Here is a 14,458-nt window from a genome sequence, read left to right on the forward strand (position 1 = left end):
TTTATGAATATTTACTGAATACGTTATTGGTGTTGAAAGGTCAGTTGTTTGTAATACGTTGCATAATGATACCACAATGATAATTTTACTTATTTATTGCCAATTTTTCTAAGTTAAATAAACTGATTATTAAAAAATCTTCTATATTCTATAAATCTACACCATTTAAGTGTAATTTACAGATATTTATGAGGGATTTTTCTCCAGGTTCACCTAATATAACACATTTAAATCCCCATCATGACCTATATAACTTATATTTACCAACTCAGGGAAGGAACTCGGAGACATTTGTTTTTCAGCGAAGACAGAAAAAGTGTTATTCAGCCAAACAGTAAAATAAATAGGTAATAAAAAAAGGATCCGATAGGGGAAAAATAAAGATAAACCAACAGTTTCTCAAATAAAATAAACAATTGTGAACAATAAATGCCGGACGTATCCCTTGAATTTACTTTGATTTCACTTTTAGAGCAAAGAGTTACAAAGTGTTTCCCATAAAAAATCCCAACAAACTAATAAAATGCAATAAAAGATGAACAAAGTACAAAGAGGACATAAAAAAGAGAGGGTGTACGGCAATAAAACGGGTCGTAACTCCAGAACCGGAGCAAAGCTATCGGCAGGACGACGTAATCAAGCAGTTGGAATATGAGGCTCTAAGAAAAGAGTCCTAATATCATGGGGAAGGTTTTATAATTAGAGCCGGGAACGGAAAGAAGTCAGGGAGACGTCGTACAGTAAATGTGGTATTTCTGTTGTTCCCCTCACCTTTCCCCGGATCATTAGCGCCGCCTCCACCATCCAGGCCTGCGCGAGCATTTATTAGCAGCTGTCACATATCGGCTGCGTCAATAAGCAGGAACTGTAAAGTCGTTCGGGTCCTAATTACGGGCGGCGTCCTCCGCCGGGATCATCCATCAAACCGTCGCATGTATATCGCACATGCAAAAAGGCAAAACATCTGTCATGCATGTCGGGTCCTGGTCTGCAGAGACGCCGGAGGGGAAGCTGCAGGAGCACGGGGTCGGGATGGATCAGTCAAACCTGAGGTGGTTTTAAACTGCGTGTGAAGGTGTTTAATGTGGTAACGTGAGTGTTTTACTGTCACATTCTGAGCTATGATCAGGATATTCTGTAATTTAACCTCCATCAGCTGGAAAAAAAACGCTGAGTGTATCGATCCAGTTATAGACAGCATCGATACCAAGGCCTGTATCGGTATCGGATCGACACCAGCGTGATGAGGTCGATACGTTTTGTTCCAGCTTCTCTCCGAGTCTGTGGAGCTTCTCCGTCCTCACCTGTAGTAAAAGGTGGATATAGACAGAGTTTGATGCTCAGATCATAAAATCACAGCAGCATCACACAACTGGACCTGATGCTGTTTTTGAAATGTGTCGATACTCAGAACAAAAGATAGTGACACGGATGCAGGTGGGAAATTAATGAGGCAACATTTCCCTCTCTGAGCAGTTTTTATATTTCTTCTTACATGTTTTTGCTCAACTGAACTACTGTTACTGACTTTATCTTCCATTGTTGTTGACATTTTTATATTTATATTTTTGTTACATTCCTTCTTATAATTGCATTAATGAATTCTTTTCCAAATCAATTGTGTGAATTATTTAAATTTTTTAGTGTTGTTATTAGTTAAGTAAAAACAATTTATTTGCCTGAATATTTCTCCTGTATTTTATAATTATTATTATAATCAACGAACTAAAGGCAAAATTATGAAGTTATTTAATGATCTTGACGTTTCAAGAAAAAGTATCGGATCGATATCAAAATTCCCGATATCGCCCAGCCCTCCTCTGACTGAGTGCAGATCTCCTCTATTTAAAGGCCCCTCCCACTGGACCATACCACCTTTAATTGAAATCAATTAAATCATCAGATTTTCCATATCAGGAACCATTTTAAATCTATTACAGTCACTCACCACAGAGCGTTCACATAATGTTTCCATTAAACATGTTCCCTACTTTAGCCTCCTGTGACCTGAGCTGTGGTTTGTGATTCATGTTTAATTTTTCCAAGATATTTGGGATCAGCAGGAGCTAAGACGCATAAAAATTAAGCTTCGTCTTTTTAACAGGAAGTCAATAAACTATGTTCACATATATGTGGATTATTTCCTTGTATTGTATAATAAAGATGAGCGTAACAAAACCTAAAGCTGTTTATTTTAGTACATGAACATGGCTGAGCAAAGACAGAATTAAATCCCATCGTCCTCAAACGAGCACGTGCTAATTAACGCTGTAGCTCGTTACTTTTGACAGAATTAGTTAAATTTGTGTGTCATATCAAACTAGAGAAGTTAATAAACGAGTTTCAACCGTAGAATGTGATGAGGTTTTGCACATTGTCCACTTTTGTCCCGTGATCGACTAAAGAATGGAAAACTTAATGTCCCCATACGAGGACGCAGGGTCTCAGGAGGCTAAACTCGGGCGCTATAAAAGACTCAAACTATGCTCAGGTCCTTTGTTACTGCCCGAAAACCAGGAAGATATTAACATAATTAGACACAAACTCATAATCTATAATCACTAATAACAACTCAGAGAACAACAATGGTTTTGTTGTGTGTTTCTGTTAAATTCATGAAGGAAACAAGCACAGGAATCTCAGAATCTCAGTCCGTGCACTCACCAAACTATTAGCATCACGCTACCTGGCTAACAGGTGGTGCATGAAACGAGTCAAACCTCTGGTTTTCCTGGATGGCAGCTTCATTTCTCTGACTATTCCAGTGAGTTCGGAGCCTGCGACTCAACAAAGAATCTCTGATGATGCTAATGGAGATGCTAACAGCTAGCATGGCAGCGCTGTGTGTTTCTGCACATATATTCTGCACCACAACCAACCAACCTGTACTCTGAATAAATCTGGACCTTTCAATCAGGAAGTATCACCAACGTGTTATTATGAGCAATTAATTTAAGAAGTTATGTTCAAATTAACAAAAGGTTTAATCAACAATTCAGAAACTTATGGTTGCAGACCTCTAACATTTCGGAATAGATTTTGGCCGTTCTGCTTCCCTCCTCCTCCTCCTCCTCCTCTTCCTCTCACTTCCTCGTCTTCTTCAGAGCCAACAAATTACTGGATGTTTACCAGCTGTAAATAATTTACACAAAGGATTAACAGCGCGGCCAAGTGTTTGTACACTGTGTGTGATGCTGGATACATTTCTTGTGGGAGTGTTTGCTCGAGCAAGTACATGATGCACAGCCTGTCCACCGCCATTGATCCATAACGTTTCCTACAGTACGACCGTGTGTGTGTGTGTGTGTGTGTGTGTGTGTGTGTGTGTGTGTGTGTGCCTGCAGGATGTTTACCAGATGCAATTCTGTGTGTAGAGTTTTTCTTTTGCCATTGAGGACCATTTACCATTTGAAAATTTCGCAGTGTGAAAAAGATGGACATTTGTACGTCTACGAGGAACCTGTGTGTGTGTGTGTGTGTGTGTGTGTGTGTGTGTGTTGCACATGATGGGTCATAAAACACGGCTGATAGGGCCGCGGTGCGTTGGTGAGCACATTATCATCAGCTGGCCCCGGACTTTTATTGCCTGCCACACCTCTGAGCCGTAGCACAGCTCACTGGTGTTTTATGAGCACTGCTCATACATACAAGGCAGCAGCAGAGGTGTTGAGACGGGTGAGGTGGGGGGGGGGGTGGATGAGACGTAAATTATAGACTGTCGGCTGCAGGGAAGGTACTGCAACAGTCACAAAGCTCTTGGTGGTGAAATATGCGTCCCTCGTCGGGGAGGGAATGATGAGGTGGGCAGAGGGAAAACATGGGATCTACAGCGACACTTTAAAAGTCCAGCTCATCGAGCAAAGAGAAGATGTGTTCAACATCTCTGCACACATCAAACACACCAGACAAATATTAGACTTATGCTTTTGTTTATGCAGAAAAGTGACCTTTATTTTTTCTTTTTTATTATTACCAAAGTCTAATTTATGTTGCACAGTTTTCTAATTTTTTTGTATCAATTTGCACAGAGACCAGAGTCAAATTCCTTGTACGTTTGCACATTTTTGGCCAATAAAACTAAGACTCTGACTCTGATATCAGTGGGGATGTGCACTGATAACGTTTTGATATCGATGCCGTTATCGGTTCTGCTTATCGATCCGATTCTTTATTGATTCCCTTATTTCGTTTAGAAAAAGTTTGCGTTCATGGAGTTTCTAAACAGCAGATAAGAGCTTGTGAAAGTAAACAAAGAGGACATGAGTCTCTGGATCCTCACTAGCTCTGCTCTGATGAGACCAGAGACTGTTCGTGTTTCTCTGAGTATTTAATGCGTTGTCATTAAATGACGCCGTTGCTTTAAATTACGGTGATTCTTCTTCTTCTTGTGTATGTCCCTAGACCTTCAGGTCCATTACAGCAAGTCAGTCCAATGTGTCATCGTCCAATTAGGACACACTCACCATTTGTTGGCCGTTATATGGGGCAGCTGGTCATCACATTGCTGGTCTGCTACCGAAACGTCCCATGAATGTCCTCAGCCAGTCGAGGGTTGTCCACTGCTTTCGAGGCAGGTGCTGCTCCGGGGACGTTTATATCTGGATCATTGATGTTCTGGTGAATCCTAGATGGTTCGGTCTCTCTATCTTGTCTTAATCTATGAAGCCTTGGGGGGAGAAAAAGACTCCCCTGCAAGTAGCTAAAGTGTAGACGCAAGTTTGCATGTCCTGTTTGCAAAACCAGTGTCTTCACAACATCCACAGAGCACAGTCTCTCTGACGTCATGTCGTCATCGTGAGATTTAGCACAAAAAGAATAAGTATGAAGGCTACTGATGACAATCGGCTGAACCAGCTGGTTCTCGATGCAAAAATACTCCAGGACTGCAGGTTAATTTGAATAAATAAATTAGAGAAATTGTCAGGACATGAGTCCATGAGCTGAATGTGAAGAGAAACTGGGTCATGGAGGAAGACAAGGAGCCCAAGAACACCAGTGGTTCTCCAGAAGAACCAGATGAATGTTTAGGAACAAGTCAAAGTCCTGACCTTCATCCAGTAGAAATGTTGGAGCATCAGCTGATGAGAGGAAACCACCAACATCTCACAACTCAGCTGGTTCTGATCTGAAGCAACGGGATCAGATTCCTCCGACTGGTCAGCAGGTACCAGAATCATTTAGTTACGGGTAACTGCTGCACAAGTATAAGATTTCCCTCCTATTTGTTTTAATGACTTCTCTTTATCTACTTTCAGTATTTATGTGATTATATCCAGATGATGACTGTGCATTTTCCTCAAACTCATTCTTAATTTCAGTGCTGAGGATTTTTTTCTCTTGTGTGCACAGGTAGTTTGACCCAGATTTCCTGCAGCCGGATGAAATTATTCCGTCTCTGATCTCTAATTCCAGCTCATGTGAGCAGCTTCAATTATGATGCATTTTTAGAAATGAGTCCGCGTTGTGCCGCATCGGGACCTGATGCCACGTTGTACCAAAAAAAACGAGTGTGTGTTCCCACAGTTTGGGAGATTATGAGATCAGCTGAAAGGAGGACGCTGCAGCTGCTGTGACTTTTGGCTGAAAAGTGCTCTGACGCGCTTGTTTCGTCACTGAAATAACTCTTCGGTGTTGACAGTGAGTTTACAAGACTAAAGTAAAGATCTGCAAAACAGAGCGTGAACCCTCATCTGAATTATTTAGTAATTTTCCCCATGATTTATCGGCTTCATTAAGGCGAGATTAATTGTCTATTGGCAGATCCATCGCCTTGAGTTACCAGCGCTGCTGACGGTGCAGTGGTGGACGGTAACAGGTTTGTATTGTCACCGTGAATGATGCCACACCTCCGGTCATCGTCCGAGTAAAGTTGATCTCCACCTTCCGGCCGTGACCCCAGAACCTGCATCGCAGCGAAGAGACGCTCGCAGAAATAAATCGGCGTCGGGTCGAAAGGGAAAATTTGGACGTCGGCTGCGTTTTCTGCTAAACTTGACATTGATTCTTTTTGACTCAAACTGCTTCGTATAGATTTTCTAAAAGAGAGAAACGGTGACAATGCTGAGTCCTCACCTAAGTCATCGATGCCGTCCATCCATCTCTGTTTTGCTGTGTGAGCTACAGTTCTCTGCAGGATGGGGAGGAAAAAAAAGACCTGATGCTTCAGACTCTGCCCTCACTTATAAGCGAGTTAAAGGATGACGATGATACAACAGAAGAAGAAATAGAAGGTAGAAACCTTAAACTCATAATAACCTTTTATTTCAGTCTAGTTTGGGTCATGGATTAGAACCTAGAACCTTCTAGCTGTAAATAGGGGAAAACCTCTGCCTCTGCACTCCATACCAGGTACCATAACGCTAACGGTGCTAATGCTAATGGTGCTGATGCTAACGCTACACGTCAGTTTTTTCTCCTGCACGGATGAAAGTGAACCTTCAAAATGTCTCAGAACAAAAGTTTGTCTGGACTTCACCTCCAAAGATGCAACAAGGAGGAAACACCTGGAATTAGATTCAACATCTGACCACACGTAGCATTAGCATTAGCATTAGCATAGCATTTTATTAGAAGCGCAGAGATGTAGCGTCTCTGATGCCTGACAGACGCCACGACACTGGTTTTATTACGAGAATTATTAATATTATGTTGGTTCATTTATTTCTTAGTTGCATTTATATGATTTAAATTAATATTCTGTTCAACTTGCACGTCACAAAATGCCTTAAAAATAAAAAGGCTCCATTTTTGGACCAAGTTTTCATTCTTTAAGCACCGGCATCATTTCAAAAGTGGCGCCGGATAAACGAGTTGTCCAGTTGCCCTCGTTCCAGCTTTTTCCTGTTGGGTTTTACTATGTTCTGAATGACTGAGAGACCTCAGAGACGCTATGAGGATATATTTCTAACCCCCTCCCCTCCTATAAACTCCATAAATTCACACATTGCTCTGTGTCACTTGATGCCATCTCTGAAGCCTCTTCTCTCTCTGTCAGTACGAGTCACCGTGATCTCATTTTTGAGAGACCTTTATCCGGCCGACCACTGTGTTCGCTCATAACCGACTCATAAATCACACATGACACCTGTCACACAGAGCAGAGGTGGAACCTCGGGGGGGAGCGGGTCCAGCTTTCATCAAATACCGTCCAGGAAGATAATCCCACAGGTGGAGGAGGGAGGAGGGAGGATGAGGGGGGAGGAGGAGGGGGAGATCTGTGCTCGGATATGTGGGCCGCCTGCCATTTATCTCCCAGCTCATCTGGTTTGTGTTGTGCCTGTCACTCTGTGTCTTTGACCCTCTCAGCAGAGGTCGCTCTGACACGATTTTATTTTATTTTTTTATTTTTTTTTTTGAGGCTTATCTGGATCCGTCCGCGCTCACGTCTGTTTAAGTCGTTGGTTTAACCTGTTGAATGTGTCATTTACGTCCGGACCTCAGAGAAAAAACCCTGTTTATAACAATGAGACTCATCTTCTGCCCCCTGGTGGATTCATCCGTCCTCTGCAGTGAGAGTCCTTTGGCAGCCATTTCCAAAATGGCCGCCTTCGTGGATAGATTTTTGCAGAGAAATCTTTGCTAATTTTAAAAAAGGTTACGTTAAGCATAACACATCTTTTAAAACTCGATATTTATAAGTTACTTTTCTAGAGGTTTACTTGGTAATTGGCAATTAAATGACTTGTACAATATATATTTATTAATTCAGAGAAGACGTTCAGAGACACAAACACTTTGTCTGAACGAGAACAGAAAGATTTTTTTCGAAGGTCATAAGAAGAATCCTGTTTTAGAAAAAAAAATAATAATAATAGTAATAATAAAACCAACAGAAATGTTTGAAATTGTTCCAGATACAATGAACAGTAGTTTGTTCTTCTTCCAAAAAACGTACAAACCACAAATCTTTAGAAATTTCTATTAAGCTTCATCTTTTCATTTAATTTTCTTTTCTTTTTTTGAGCATTTTAGTTTTAAAAAATAGACTTTTATTTCTTATATCAGGCTTCAAAAAGGGTTTCAGTTTTTATATTTGTTTCAGATCTTCCTGGACTAATTAAAAAAATATATATATTAATTTTCTTAACATCTTGTTCATCAAACTAATTATAATAATAATAATAATAAGTAAAAATGCATATTTCTTGTAGTTCTGTGGGTTTATTCACATTTTCCCACATATTTACATCATGGAAATGTGCATTAAGAGCTTTTTCGTTTTGTGCACATTTAAGACGTCACTGCGACGCCTTTTAAATGTTTTATTTAAGGAACATGTTGTGTCTCTTTAGATGTATTTACACATCATGGGTTTAACATCTCATCCCTTCGCTCTTTCCATTTGTGTTATTTCTATTCAGAAGAACGTTTAATAGCTTAATTTAAAAGCAGAATTTCATAAAATACACCTGAAAATATGAGTCCATAACCCACTCACTCAGTTACAGTCTGTGTTGTGCTGTTGTGAGTCTTTCTCCGTCATTGTGTCAGGATTGTGTGCGGTGCAGCAGCTCTAACAGTCGGTGAATCAAACCCAGAGGGATTAAACCTCATAAGAGCCGCACGTGAGCCGGAGAGACGATCTGATCTAATCCATTGAGAGAAAGAAAAAAAAAAATCTAAAAGGACAAATCAGACGGAGGACTCGCGTCATGCAGCTGTCGCTTCGTACCGTGACATCTGGAGGACGGGAGGCGCCGGCGAACACACACACACACACACACTCGTTTTTTAGTGTGAATTACTGCGTAGCCCAGAGTACAGTACATCAGCTGCAGCGCGGGTAATAACCGCGCACAGGAAACAAGCAGCAGCGTGAAATGTGGTTTTATTCTGCTGCACGGCGCAGATTGGAAGTCAATGCTAGAATAAATCCTTAGTATGAGATTTAACTCTGCACCACGTTAGGGAAACGAACAGAGAAACACAGGACAAAGGGAGAAAATTACAAAAAATATTTTAATGAGGTTTCAAAAATACGTCCCAAAACTCAAAATGAGGTCAACAAGGCGTCAATCGAATGAGACACATAAGGGTTAAACAGACGTAGGACAAGTCCAAAACTAGAAACTCTACATGAGTGACTCAAGTTGGAGCTAAAGTTAATAAATGTGCATCGACATTTAAGCTTATTTCACCTCCAAAACCTCCAAAAAAACAGACATGGCTCCTTTTTTTAGGCTCCTCCAGCTTCACCACATCTCATGGTGACACAGCAGCAATGAACAGAGTCTCATCTGTAAACAAATACACTGATACGGACGTTTATTAAAGATTCACACAATGAAAACGTATGAGCTGCTCTACATCGCACATCTACTCCAAAGTTGGTTTATACGTCACGAGAATCTCAGGTGCTAAACTCACCTGTTGTGACCTGCATCACTTCCTAACGTTAGCAGGATGAGTTTAGCACATGCTAATGCTAACAGGAGCTAAATAAAGTCCATCAAAGCAAAGCGGAGGCGCCGGTTTTGTCCGGTTCTCGATCGTGACGACGGCTCCAGACTGAAAAGTCCAGGGATTGTTTTTCATGAATGTTTAATAAGACTTCGCGTCAGTGCGTCCGATAACTGTCAGGACGCAGAGAAGCACAGCGACTCGTTTCTCTGGAGACCATCAACATTCAGTCCGGTGACGATGCCTCAGATTTTCCTGAGCAGCCGGAGGATTCACCGCTCACATTAAAATGTATTTTTCTTTCTTTCTCTCTCTCGGACAAACTGAAGCTCATTAACCACATAGAAAAAGCCTTTTACTTATCACCGTTTCACCGGGTGTCGTCATCTTCTGGTAACTTCAGTCGCTCTGAATGAGTCTGTGATGTGTTTATAGTGGATGATATTTATGGTGCGTCCATAGGCTTAAAAGTGACAGATTAACCTGAATATTTCATTTTTTTTTTAACCCGAGGCTCTAATCCTCTCCGTGCCCGTCGCCATCTGTCCCGTAGACTCAGCCGCTCTCACGTCTCATTTTCACCTCCAGCGTTATTGGCTAAAGTCGTCCAGGACGTGAGGGGATATTTTCAGAGCGAGACAGAACCCGCTGAGCCCACGGAGGAAGAGAGGGGGCTCGGTAAATGTCAAGCCTTGAGAGGGAAGTGCTGATGGGGCACAGGTAGCTCATTATTCCCTGCATAGGCTCTAATTAAAGAGGTACAGTGTGTATATATATATATCACACCAGGGCTGGAGAAAAGGCCACGATGAACTCGCTGCTGGACGGTCGCGTCTAAATGACCTGTCACCTGAACCGGTTCTGAGGGAGCGAGTCGGTCTCGTTGACAGCTTCAGGCTTTATGGGGAAAACCTCTTATGATTCAGCTTCACCCTCGACTACTCGTCTCCGCCTTCGCAGAGTAGTTACATAACAAAAAAATAAAATAAAAAAGGGAATATTTCAGCTTGTTGGGAAAGACACACAGAGAAGTTTCATGTTTGTAAAACTTTCTAGGATTCTGGGAAACTTTTACAAATATTAAATCTCATTCACCACCACATCAGTTAGTCTGAAGAAACCTTTTCTCCTCCTCCTACTAAAAAAGCAAATAGTGCTTTAGTCACCAATTTCTGGATTAACCTCGTACCTGGTTTTCTAATAATGTGCATGATCCTCAGGCTCCACAACCACATCCAGAACCAAAGGAGATCCAGATTTATCTGAAGGTTCCAGACGTTTTGAGTAATATTAGCTTCGTCCAAGACCTAAAATAGTGACTCTCAGGGAAAACTAAACACTAATCAGACCTGAATCATGAGCATCAGCATCAAAATGAAGGAGAAACTAGAAGATGTTTCTTCTCTTAAAAGTAAATGTCATGGAGACGTTTAACCTCGTCTCTGGTGCTGCAGGTGAAATGCATCAGATATTTTGTTCCTGATTCTGGTGCGTCTCACCCTGTAAAACCACAATCTTTCTGTATGTATTAATTATTTAACAGACTTGCTTTTGTGCTCAACTAAACAATGTGGTTTTAGTGGATGAAGTAATTTTCGTGTAGTAGTAGATTTAGATTCCTACACCAGATACGAGAGCAGCAGATTCAAACGGAAGCGGCAGGAAACTCCCGGAGGATCCTGAACAAACTCGAGCTGCACTCACAACCCTGATGCAATCGAGCATCTTGCCCTCGGCTTCACACCTTCCTCCACACGACTGGCGCCCGACCTTGGCTGGATGTGCACACATGTGTGCAGTGGTTGAAGCAGAACAGAGATCTCTGAGCCACGGGGGGGCGGGTATGGGGGGGGTATGGGCAGCTGGCTGATGCCTTTGAACCCAAATCCTTGGAGATCTTCCCTTGTCCTCCTCCTCCTCCTCCTGCTGCAGCAGCATTCGCGGTCTGAGGCCTGAATTCATGAATAACGACAATTCACAGGCTTCCTGACACATATCGAGTGTAATCAGATCTGCAGCGTCGCCGCGACTTTTCCGAGGAAGACGAGGATAAACGGAGGAAGAGGAGCTGGAGATCAGACTCCAGGACGAAGGCGTCCGATCAGAAGCTTCTTCTTTCCTCTCAACGTGCAGCACATTAACTCAGGGAGAATAAACCTCCCGTCCCACCACACGTGAATATTTTGGCTGGAGGCCGTGAGGGAGGAGGCTGCATCGTAATAACACACGGTTGAAGGCGCTCGAAGGCGTCTCCTGTCAGACGACTCCACCAACTCGCATCCATCATCCCCCCAGAGAGCGTCGAATTAGCGCGATGCCAAACAGGTGGAGCTCCAGGAGCTCGCTGGAGAGAGATTGAGGTCGTGTTTGTTTAATCGCCTCCGGGGGTTAAGTACCAGATGGATTTGACGTCTTTTTTCGTGTAATTCAGGGGGGGGAGAGAGTTGCGTAACAGGGTTGTAATGTTAATGTGGAATTAGATTCGCCTGCGAGGTTTTAAAAGATCGGATAACATTAAAATTGGATTTTTTTTTTCTTTGATCGGCATTTGCATTTTTACACTCCCACCTTTACACTTTCCTTTGAGGAGTGAGATTATTAGTCTCTGAGACCTAACGTCTGATGGTGAAAGTGATTAATGAAGAAAACCTTCATCATCTGATGCAGAAGATCAACCTCAGCGATGGTGAAATATTAAGTCAGCAGCTCCAACACAACGTTCTCATTATTTCTCTTTAAAAAAAACAAAAAAAAAAAACATGAGCGTTTGCAGAAAGAATTATTTGTATTTGCACTAATCGATTACACTTTTCCCTCATTGAAGCTTTTAAGTATCAGTTGTGGAGACGACAGAGTTTATATGTGAGTTTCTGAATCTTCTTCAACAGGTGGAACGACGTCTGCTTTAAGGTCCTGTGTGAAAATCTGTTGATGGTTTGAATCATTTTTATGCAGAAATGTAAAGAATTTTGAAAGATGCAGAAACTTTAAGCAGCACTATCAGTACCGATCAGGCATAACATTATGACCACCCTCCTAATATCGTGCAGAGCTCAGAGAATGGACATGATGGATCTTCTGAATTTGGAGGAATTTGGTGAAGTTCTGACTGAGTTGTGCTGTAATTGCTCCATTTCTTTGGTTGCAGCAAAGAGAAGATTCTGATATAAAGTTATTGTTGAAACCAGGTCAATATATAATTGTGGGATTTTTGGAAATATCCACGGGAAATTACATTTTTATTAACATTAAAAATTCGGTCTTTACAAAATCCATAATTATTTATTATGGAAACAATCACTTATTAATAAAAAATGACTGGATATCAACTAAAATGTGTAAATAACCTAAATAAATAACAACCACCTCCTAATTGGTTAATGCCTGATCAATGGTGATATATCAAATTGTATCTGAGAAACTTTCATTTTATTTTCATTTATTAGTAACTTAGCATAAAGTCACATGTCAACGGTGCTAATTCAATACATTAATAAATAACTCAGTTGTATATATAATATTCAGAAGAATCTTTCCATAAAAATGCCGTGTGGTGGTTGGTTATCGGCGGCCATGTTGGTTTCAGGCCTGTTTAGTAAATCCGTCCGTACCCACGATGCTTCGCTCATCGTGGCAGATTTAGTCTCAGTTTTAAGCCTCCATCGTTCCTCTGGGTGTTTTTTATGGGACAGAAGCGTCTTTTTGAACCAATCAGAGTCTGGACACCAGATAAATGACGTGTTATTTCATTGATAAAAGACAGAAAAATTCATGTGAACCCAATAACTTCTTATTCATTTATACCTTTAATTCCTCCAGAACCAAACCACTTAGAGCGATTCTGACGTTTGTGATAGAAACTTCAGAGTCTTGTCTTTGAAACGAGACCAGGACCATGAATGAGCTGCATTTAATTTACTTTCTCTACGTCCTGAACAGGCTGGAAACACTAACATTATAAATGTTTCTATGTTTCCGTCCTGCAGAGAAACCGTCGCTGTATTCGCAAACGTTGTGAGGACGCGCTGTGATGCAGCTCCGGCTCATCTTCCCGTGTTTCCCAGCGTGTAAATTGGATCCTGTAATCGCCTCGGGCTGCAAACGAGATGATTTAGGAGGTAATTTGAGGAAGAACGACTGTGAGGTCAGCGCAGTGCGTCCGCTCCCGTCACGTAGTCGTGTTTCCCGCTCGTCTTTGAGTTTGTGTTTTGCTCCCAGTCAGATTCTCTCACCATCTGTCGGGCTTTAATGGAGACGGGGAGCTGCCGTCCACACAGACGTCTCCGTCCTCACGTCCAGTCTCATCTGCATAAACGAAGTTTAAAATATAAAACAGAAAGAAAAAAAAAAGCCTGTGTGAAATGACTATTTGCTTTGCTTTTGTTTCTTCTTCTTTCGTCTTTCGTTGCAGGAACCTGATGCAAAACAATAGATAATATAGTAAGAATAAGAAAATATCAATAATAAAACGATATGAAGGCAGTAAACACCGATCTGCCACAACATTATGACCGGAGGCAGGAGACGTGAATTTAAATCATCTACAATTCAGTGATAAGATTAGTTTAGACTAGATTAGATTAGTTTAGACTAGATTAGATTAGATTAGATTAGATTAGATTAGACTAGACTAGATTAGAAGAGATGAGATTAGATTATATTATATTTGATTAATTTAGTGTAGATTAGATCAGACTAGATTAAATTAAATTCGATTATTTTAGTCTAGATTACATTAGATTAGACTAGACTAGATTAGACGAGACAAGACTAAATTAAATTAGACTAGATTAGGCTAGATTAGATCAGATTAGATCAGGTTAAATTCGATTTGATTCGATTCAATTAGATTAGATTAGACTAGTCTCTAGATTAGACTAGATTAGATTAGATTAGACTAGATTAGATTAGACTAGATTAGATTAGACTAGATTAGACAAGACTAGATTAGACTAGATTAGATTAGATTAAATTAGACTAGATTAGGCTAGATTAGTCTAGATTATATCAGATTAAATTCGATTCAATTAAATTAGATTAGACTAGATTAGATTAGATA

Source organism: Mugil cephalus, chromosome 20 (assembly GCF_022458985.1).
Source record: "Mugil cephalus isolate CIBA_MC_2020 chromosome 20, CIBA_Mcephalus_1.1, whole genome shotgun sequence".
Lineage (NCBI taxonomy): Eukaryota > Metazoa > Chordata > Actinopteri > Mugiliformes > Mugilidae > Mugil > Mugil cephalus.